Here is a 10,512-nt window from a genome sequence, read left to right as displayed (position 1 = left end):
AAGTTACAGGGCAAGACCACTGACGAAAGAACCACGAAAGGCACTCAGCAGGCAGCAGGGCTCCCTAACCTGAGAGAGAATTCCTGTAAACCCAAGCATGTCAGTTGTGTACTCTACTCAATAGGATACTTGTCAAAATAGCTAATGTTCTTAAATAATCATCTCTTTAGTCAGCAAAGAGGGACTAAATGCTGCTGAAGGACTGATGCTGAAGCTGTACCTCTAATACTTTGGCCACCTGATTCAAAGAACTGACTCATTGCAAAAGACCCCTGATGCTGGGAAAGACTGAAGGCAGGAGAAGGGGATGACAGAGGATGAGATGATTGGATGGCATCACTGACTCCATGCACATGAGTTTGAGGAAGCTTCTGGAATTGGTGATGGACAGGGAAGCCTGGCCTGCTGCAGTCCATGGGGTCACAAAGAGTTGGACATGACTAAGCGACTGAACTAAACTTAGTCAACAAAACAATTTAAATAACTACGATACAGAAATCACTCACACCTCCTGGTGCTGGTCCTCTGGCCCAAGACAGATACAGCAGCGTGGCTGGCAGACGAGAGGAGCAGACATGGAAACACAGCCCAGGAACCCTCTCACTGAGTGGCCAGACCTGCAGACAAATGTCAGCTGTGCCGTTTTGACTTCGGTCAGTGATCACGGATTAACCAAAATATGCTGATAAGGAATCTCTTCATCCTGCCAAACTAGCTTTCCCTGGAGGTAAACCTATAAACAGACAGAGAACCAGGCCCTCGGTGAATTTCACTCTCCTTAAATCAGCTCCCATAGAGATGTTTATGTAAAATAAAAGGGAAAAGAATCACGCCAAAAATGTGTACCAGTCAGTCCGAAGACATTAAGCACAGATTGAAAGTAAGTCAGAAATGATGACCACTATTTAAAATTCAAAATTAAGAAATTCCTTCTTGCTTCCACTTCGTCTATATACCTACTTTTGAACGTCTGCACCTACCTTAAAACTTTTGACTGAGTTGGAAGGGTTGGGTTTGTGAAGCCCAGAAGGACTCGGCTTCTTATGAATGATGCAGCTATGAATGTGAGTATGCAAATATCTGTCTGAGTCCATGCTTCCAGTTCTTTGGGGGTATATACCCACAGGCAGAATTGCTGAATTATCTGGGGATTCTTTGTTCAGTTTTTTCTGAGACACGCCACGTCGTTTCCCACAGCAGCTACATCACTGTACATTTTCACCAGCAGTGCATCAGGGTCCCGCCAGTTTCGCCATGCTCTTGTCAGGGCTCACATTCCCTTCCTCCTTCCCTTCCTTCCTAATAACAGTCACCTTAGTAAGTGTGAAGTGGTATCTCATTGTGGTTTTTATTTGCATTCCCCTAGTAATTAGTGACCCCAGTGACTGCAGCCTTCTGGTGGGCTGCCGTCTATGGGGTCACATAGAGTCGGACATGACTGAAGTGACTTAGCAGCAGCAACAGCAGTAATTAGTGACTGGAGAAGGCAATGGCATCCCACTCCAGTACTCTTGCCTGGAAAATCCCATGGGCGGAGGAACCTGGTAGGCTACAGTCCATGGGGTTGCTAAGAGTCAGACACGACTGAGCGACTTCACTTTCTCTTTTCACCTTCATGCATTGGAGAAGGAAATGGCAACCCACTCCAGTGTTCTTGCCTGGAGAATCCCAGGGACGGGGGAGCCTGGTGGGCTGCCGTCTATGGGGTCACACAGAGTCGGACAGGACTGAAGTGACTTAGCAGCAGCAGCAGCAGTAATTAGTGCTATTGAGCATTTTTCATGTGCCTATTGGTCATTCATGTATCTTCTATATCTGTTGCCCACTAAACATGTAAAACAAGTTTTATTTACTGTAAATCAAAGGAAGAGTTATGACAAAGCACTCCAATATTCTTGCCGTGAGAACCACATGAACAGTATGACAAGGCAAATAGATATGACACTGGAAGATGAGCCCCTTCAGGCTAGATGGCATCATCAATTCAATGGACATGAGTTCGAACAAACCCTGGAAGATAGTGAAGGACAGGGAAGCCTGGTGTGCTGCAGTCCACTGGGTCACAAAGAGTGGGACACAACCTAGCATATGAACAACAACAAGAAGAGAACTCATTTCTTACAGCTCTTTAATACATAGACCATATATTTTCATCTTATCAGAGGCTATTGCCTCTTATCAACCCACATTGATTTGGGAGATGTTGAAAAATATTAAGAAACTGTAGACAATCAAATGGCACACATTAACAGGCACACACACACCATGTTTATTCATAACGTACATTTGAGCAATCTCCTCAATATATATCATGGTCAAACACCTAATGACCAAATCTTAAAAACAACACTTTTAACCAAAGGTAGGGGAACTCCAACTTCACTCAAATGTGAATCGTTCAGTCATGTCCGACTATCTGCAATCCCATGGACTACAGCCCACCAGGCTCCTCTGTCCATGGGATTTTCCAGGCATGAATACTGGAGTGGGGTGCCATTCCCTTCTCCAGGGGCTCTTCCCGACCCAGGGACTGAACCCAGGTCTCCTGCATTGCAGGCAGATTCTTTACGTCTGAGCCAACACAGAAGCCCTAATGCCAGAAGATGACTATCACCATCACAGACTGAGTTTCTGAAATCCAAAAATACATGGCATGTTATAAAAAAATTTAACTAGGATTATAATTTTATCCTTAAATAGTTTAGTAACCTGTATTTTAAACTTTGACACTTCAGCGTAGAAACAAAACTTGTCAGTGTCATCATCGGCAAAGTCACTTTCACAGTCACTCTGCTGCACATTTGAGACAACACTACTCTTTGTGCATGCGTGTCTGTGCTCAGTCACTCAGTCGTGGGATTCTCCAGGCAAGAATATTAGAGTGGGTTGCCATTTCCCACTCCAAGGAATCTTCCTGATCCAGGGACTGAACCTGCGTCTTCTGCACTGGCAGACAGATTCTTTACCACTGAGCCACGTAGGAAATCCAGTCTTTGTGCATAACAGAATTATTTCAGGAAAATGGTTTTCAGTGACATATTTGCTTGAAGGTATTGACTACCTAGGAAAATCTTAAAACTACCTTATGTCTTCAATTATCAAAAAATGGCTGGCACACCATAGCAAATATTTTGATAGGCTTTTTGTTTTAATGTGTAGTTTCTATAGGCTTAAATCTATAAGGAATTGTTGGAAGTATTCTTGTAGCATCTATTTTTAAGTTTATTAGAAGAAACAATTTCATGCCGCCATGAAATGAAAAGACGCTTGCTCCTTGAAAGAAAAGCTATTACAAACCTAGACAGCATATTAAAAAGCAGAGACATTACTTTGCCTGCCAACAAAGATCCATCTAATCAAAGCTATTTCCAGTAGTCATGTATGGATGTGAGAGTTGGTCTATAAAGAAAGCTGAGCGCTGAAGAATTGATGCTTTTGAACTGTGGTGTTGGAGAAGACTCTTGAGAGTCCCTTGGACTGCAAGGAGATCCAACCAGCCAATCCTAAAGGAAATCAGTCCTGAATACTCACTGGAAGGACTGATACTGAAGCTGAAACTCCAATACTTTAGCCACCTGATGCAAAGAACTGACTCATTGGAAAAGACCCCTGATGCTGGGGAAGATTGAAGGCAGGAGAAGGGGATGACAGGGGATAAGAAGGTTGAATGGCATCACTGACTCCATGGACATGAGTTTGAGCAAGCTTCTGGAGTTGGTGATGGTCAGAGAAGCCTGGCCTGCTGCAGTCCATGGGGTCGCAAAGAGTGGGACACCAACGAAACTCTGAAAAGTTACGAATCACTGTATCATCACTACTACCCTGTATTAGTAATCAAATGTTTATAAAAATTTGTTGGCTTCAAAAGTATATGATGTTCTTTCTCTATCTAAAACAGTCTTTATAAAATAACAGCTTTCACAATATTTATTAACATTGCAGCATTGACTCTGGCAGTTATAAATGTATGCATTAAGAGCTCTTTGACAGAATTTCAACAGAGGAAGCATATAAGGAGATTTTCCTCCATGTTTAGGCTGCTTAATTATATTTGAAACGGCATCTTCTGATGATAGTAACAAAACCAGGTCACCGTTATTCCAATTATTGACAAAGTCACACCCGATTGGAGGAGCACACGTGGTCACTGAGCAGCGCAGTCTCGGGGATGCCGGAAATGACGTAGGAGCAGCGAGGATTGCCCAACCCCCACCCCCACCCCCGCCCCCCATGCTGCAAGCCCGCTGAAGTTAAACACCACCAAGGCTGGAGTCAAGCGCCGTGACCTCCCCGAGATACGCTTCATTTATGTCTAAACCGGCAGAAAGATGGAAGTGAGAGCTGTGCCGTCCCGAGCTGCGTTAAACTGGGGGGCTAGGCGTCCTTTCCGTACGCGCAGTGACATCTGCTGAAAGGAAGCCCGGGCGCTCCCCTGGGTACCCTCGGTGCCCCCGACGGCGGCGACAGGGACGCGCAGGTGCACGCCGCGGACGGGATCCGGGGCTCTCTGTGCGTCTCACCACGTGTAGACGAGGTCTCCGCACATTACAGGGATTCACTGCTGAGACCCTCACAATAGCCCGCGTGAAAGGCACTTGCAGGTTACCACTTGCACTTCGCAAACCTGGGAGCCACATCGGAAGGGGGTGAAGCGACCGATCCACCTCCACCGACCCAGGACGCGGAGCCCGGGCCTCTGGATAGAGGCGCGCGCCTCTGTCTCTCTCCAGTTCAAGGCTCGCGGACTCTCACCCGAAGGGCTTGTGGGGGAGGAGCGGGGGAGAGCGGAGGGCTGAGCATCCTAACGGGCGGCTGAGGGTCCGGACGGGAGGGGAGAAACTAGGGGCGCACGCGGTGCCTCTCACCTGCCTGGGAAACAGGCTTCAAAATCAAAAGTAGCACGAATAATCAAATTACATCAGGTAAAGGCTTCCTCTTTCACTTTCCCCGCCCTCGCCCCCACCCCGCTCTTCTTCCCGGTTTTCCTCCTCCTCCGCGCCCCTTCCCCACCTCCTCCCCGTTTCCTTCCTTTCTCTCCCTCCCCTCCACTACTTTATTTCTGCCTAAAGATGAAAAACTGAGAATATTTAAAATTCTTAGGTGCCGGGTTAGATTTTGTGACCCAAATTTTTCAGGAAGAGGCAAATTCTTTAACAACATTTTTAAAAATTGTGTGTAAGGGGAAGATATATAACGTTAAATTTACCATCTTAACCATTTTTAAGTGTACGGTTCTGAAGAGTTCAGTGTATTTAAAAGTAAATAAAAGTAAAGTGCTTTTAAAAGTAAAACATGCATACAGAAGAAAATGGCCCAAATCATAAGACATGGCATGAAAAATGATCACAAAGTGTTCATGCACAGGCAACCTCCATGCAGTCTGAGAAATGGAATATTACCAATACCTGGAAACACTGCTCCCAGATCTGCTGTTCTGCTTTTGTCTTTCTCTTACTACCTTAGATTGCTGCTGTTATCAGGCATCCACACACGTGGACCCACTGCTCAGGGCACAGGTTCCATCCCTGGTGGGAAAACTAAGATCCTTCAAGCTGAAGGGCAGGGCCAAAAAAAAAAAAAAAAAAAGTGGAAAGATGATGAGTGAAAGTTGCTCAGTTGCGCAGCTTCCTTGCCACCCAGAATTCTCCAGGCCAGAATACTGGAGTGGGTAGCTGGTCCTTTCTCCAGGGGATCTTCCCAACCCAGGGATCAAACCCAGGTCTCCTGCATTACAGGCGGATTCTTTACCAGCTGACCCACCAGAGAAGCCCAAACAGTCTCTAATGAAACATGGGAGATCTGGTGGCGGGTCACTACTAAGGCACAGAACTGATACAAGCAAAACAGTACATAAGAAAGATAATTTTTTGCATCCTTGGCCAGAAGAAATCGTAAAAGGCTAGTTAGGAAGTTGCTAGTATGGTTTTCAAGCAGCTTATCCCTTGGTTAGGGTGTTAGGTGAGAACAAAGGGAAAGAGTGACTCCTAAAATGTTTCTGTGGTCAAAATCAGCAGGGGACAGAGAGACGACCCAACTGGAGTTAAGATGATCCCAAGACTGTACATGTGAAATGACAGAGGCTTTCCTGAGGCTTTCTTTTTCATTCTCTTGACCAGCTTCTCTGGCCAAGAGACAAATTTGATGGAAAAGTCATGAACATGATGACATATAGATCCTATTAGCATCATTTAGATTTAGGATTCCATCATTTGAATTCCAACTCTGCTATTTTCTATCTGACTTTCATAAAATTTTAACGTCTTTGAGCTTTGATTTTTAAAATGTAAAATAGGTAAATATCAATACCGACTTCGTAGAGTTTTGTGGATTAAATCTGAAAAGCACTTGGCATAATACCTAGTACATACATCTCAAGAATGTTTTAAGATGTACTGTTACCATTGGGGGAAGCTGGGGAAAGGGTACACAGGACCATCCTGTACATTTTTTGCAACTTCCTATGAATCTGTAATTATTTCAAAATAAAAAGTTAAAAAGTGGAGTAGCTATCTTTTGTATGAATTGCATTGTGTTATGGCGCCAATGGACTTCCCTTCTGGCTCAGCCAGTAAGGAGTTTGCCTGCAATGCAGGAGACCTGGATTCGATCCCTGGGTTGGGAAGATTCTCTGGAGAAGGAAATGGTAACCCACTCCAGTATTCTTGCCTGGGAAATCCCATTGACAGAGGAACCTTACAGGCTATACAGCTCATGGGGTTGCAGAGTTGGACACGACTGAGTAACTTCACTTCTGTCTCTGTCAGTCCAGTTCAGTCGCTCAGTCGTGTCCGACTCTTTGCGACCCCATGAACCGCAGCACTCCAGGCTTCCCTGTCCATCACCATCTCCCGGAGTCAGCTTCAACATCAGTCCTTCAGTGAACACCCAGGGCTTCTTTAGGATGGACTGGTTGGATCTCCTTACAGTGCAAGGGACTCTCAAGAGTCTTCTCCAACACCACAGTTCAAAAGCATCAATTCTTCAGCACTCAGCTTTCTTCACAGTCCAACTCTTGCATCCATACATGACCACTGGAAAACCATAGCCTTGACTAGACAGACCTTTGTTGACAAAGTAATGTCTCTGCTTTTTAATATGCTGTCTAGGCTGGTCGTAACTTTCCTTCCAAGGAGTAAACATCTTTTAATTTCATGGCTGCAATCACCATCTGCAGCAATCTTGGAGCCCAGAAAAATTAAGTCAGCCACTGTTTCCACTGTTTCCCTATCTATTTGCCATGAAGTGATGGGACTGGATGCCATGATCTTCGTTTTCTGAATGTTGAGCTTTAAGCCAACTTTTTCACTCTCCTCTTTCACTTTCATCAAGAGCCTCTTTAGTTCTTCTTCACTTTCTGCCATAAGGGCGGTGTCATCTGTATATCTGAGGTTATTGATATTTCTCCCAGCAGTCTTGATTTCAACTTGTGCTTCATCCAGCCCAGTCTTTCTCATGATGTACTCTGCATATAAGTTAAATAAGCAAGGTGACAACATACAGCCTTGATGTACTCCTTTTCCTATTTGGAACCAGTCTGTTGTTCCATGTCCAGTTCTAACTGTTGCTTCCTGACCTGCATACAGGTTTCTCAAGAGGCAAGTCAGATGGTCTGATATTCCCATCTGTTTCAGAATTTTCCACAATTTATTGTGATCCATGCAGTCAAAGGCTTTGGCATAGTCAATAAAGCAGAAATAGATGTTCTGGAACTCTCTTGCTTTTTCCATGATCCAGCGGATGTTTGCAATTTGATTTTTGGTTCCTCTGCCTTTTCTAAAACCAGCTCGAACATCAGGAAGTTCACGGTTCACGTATTGCTGAAGCCTGCCTTGGAGAATTTTAAGCATTACTTTACTAGCGTGTGAGATGAGTGCAATTGTGCGGTAGTTTGAGCATTCTTTGGCATTGCCTTTCTTTGGGACTGGAATGAAAACTGACCTTTTCCAGTCCTGTGGCCACTGCTGAGTTTTCCAAATTTGCTGGCATATTGAGTGCAGCACTTTCACAGCATCATCTTTCAGGATTTGAAATAGCTCAACTGGAGTTCCATCACCTCCACTAGCTTTGTTCATAGTGATGCTTTCTAAGGCCCACTTGACTTCACACTCTAGGATGTCTGGCTCTAGGTGAGTGATCACACCATCACGATTATCTGGGTCACTAAGATCTTCTTTGTACAGTTCTGTGTATTCTTGCCACCTCTTCTTAATATCTTCTGCTTCTGTTAGGTCACTGCCATTTCTGACCTTTACTGAGCCCATCTTTGCATGAAATGTTCCCTTGGTATCTCTAATTTTCTCGAAGAGATCTTTAGTCTTTCCCCATTCTATTGTTTTCCTCTATTTCTTTGCATTGATCGCTGAGGAAGGCTTTCTTGTCTCTCCTTGCTATTCTTTGGAACTCTATATCTTTCCTTTTCTCCTTTGCTTTTTGCTTCCTTTCTTTTCACAGCTATTTGTAAGGCCTCCTCAGACAGCCATTTTACTTTTTTAAATTTCTTTTTCTTGGGGGTGGTCTTGACCCCTGTCTCCTGTACAATGTCATGAACATCCATCCATAGTTCATCAGGCACTCTGTCTATCAGATCTAGTCCCTTAAATCTATTTCTTACTTCCACTATATAGTCATAAGGGATTTGATTTAGGTCATACCTAAATGGTCTAGTGGTTTTCTCCACTTACTTCAATTTCAGTCTGAATCTGGCAATAAGGAGTTCATGATCCGAGCCACAGTCAGCTCCCGGTCTTGTTTTTGCTGACTGTATAGAGTTTCTCCATCTTTGGCTGCAAAGAATATAATCAATCTGATTTCGGTTTCAACCATCTGGTAATGTCCATGTGTAGAGTCTTGTCTTGTGTATGGTACCGATATATATATATATATATATTCTTTTTTTTTCAATCAAATAAAGGAACCAACCACCAGGAACAGAGGAATTTTGTTACAAAGAGTTACACAGAAGTGAAATTGGAATGGAAACTCTTTCCTTTGTATCACAGAACCAGGGAGCAGCCATAGTATGAGAAAGACTTTAGAATTAAGACATAGTTTAATCATTGAGCTTATCTGGGTTTGAGTATGTGGTTTGCTTATGATTTTTTTCTGGCTGAACGTGACTCATCCATCCAGATTCAGAATAATAGACATTTCCTCAAGCACGTACTCCACCAGTCACCAAGGACAGGTTCTTCCACGTTGCTCTGAGCTTGATTGCCACTGGTGCTTTGCGCATTTTGAGAGAAAGTCATAAAAAAAACCAATACTGCCATTAATGCTCGCTATTTCACATCTTAGCTTTCCTAATGAAATTAAAATGTGTGGAACAATCTGGATGGGTGCCATTCCTTGGCTGGAATAGCTACAAAATTCCTTGATGCAGAATCCTTTTGGTTCTATTCATCTGGAGCGTGGTGAAAGAAATGGAGTCCTTAACATGGTGGATGAGAAACAGGGTTTACTTTCCTTTCTACTTGGTTACAGTAGAGGTTCCAGGTTGCACTGTTCTGCTCAGAACAAGCCTAGGCTGGGGAACCTGCCGCCTGGTGACCGTGGACAGAGCTGAAGTTCTGTGCATCTCAGGGCAGCCTCGGACCCCTATAAACAGGGAAAGGACAGCCTGAGTAGAGAGAACTCTGGCTCAGTTTTGTGGCTGTTTCCTCCCTCTCTTCTTTATTCTTTCTTTTCCTAAGGTGGTGTGAAAAAATGTGAATAAAAAGAGACCAGTGTCTGAAAAACAAAACCAAACTATGAAAGCTCTAGGAAAAACTAAGAACTCACAATTTGGAATTTCATCTTGACACAGAGCTTAAATGGGACTTAAAAGAAGCATAGAAAAGAAAGATAACAGAAACTTCACACAAATACTTATCTTTATACAATTTGCCAAAATATGTACAGGAGGCTTTGGGTATGAGATTGGAAATTAATTTTAAAAAAAAGGAAAATATTTGTTCTTCAAATAGTTTTTGAAGAATAAACCTGGCTTAAAAAAAAAAAACTCAGAGATGAATGAAAATAAAGGTTAAAAATTTATTTAAAAGCCGTTTTTATTGTAAAAGCATGTCTCCATTATCAGATTGATTCATTTATTATTATTCAAAACAGTAACTAAAAGATCTGCCTTTTACATACTTTCCACTTTAGGAAGGACCATCCTGAAGAAAAAGTAAACCGTTCAATTACCAATTCAAAAATTAATAAATGACATAGCAAGCAATGTCAGGTAGGTTTTTTATTAGCAATATTTTCCCATGATACTTATGTCTGCAATAATAAACATACTTATTAAGTTGTTTTAAGAGCCAAGTTTATCAATTTCCAAGGCTCCTTGGCTACTCATAAAAGTCTTCACTATCATTTGGAGGAGGACTTCTGAAAAATCCAGGTCTTAGTAGCCATGATTGGATAATACTTTTGAAAGCAGTGACATGTGAATTCCCCCTGTTTTGCAGATTTTAGGGGCAGAGCAGGTGAAGGACCCAGACTCTGAGTTGTGCTCTGACCTCCAGACAC

Source organism: Capra hircus, chromosome 24 (assembly GCF_001704415.2).
Source record: "Capra hircus breed San Clemente chromosome 24, ASM170441v1, whole genome shotgun sequence".
Taxonomy (NCBI): domain Eukaryota; kingdom Metazoa; phylum Chordata; class Mammalia; order Artiodactyla; family Bovidae; genus Capra; species Capra hircus.
This window is presented reverse-complemented; position numbering follows the sequence as displayed.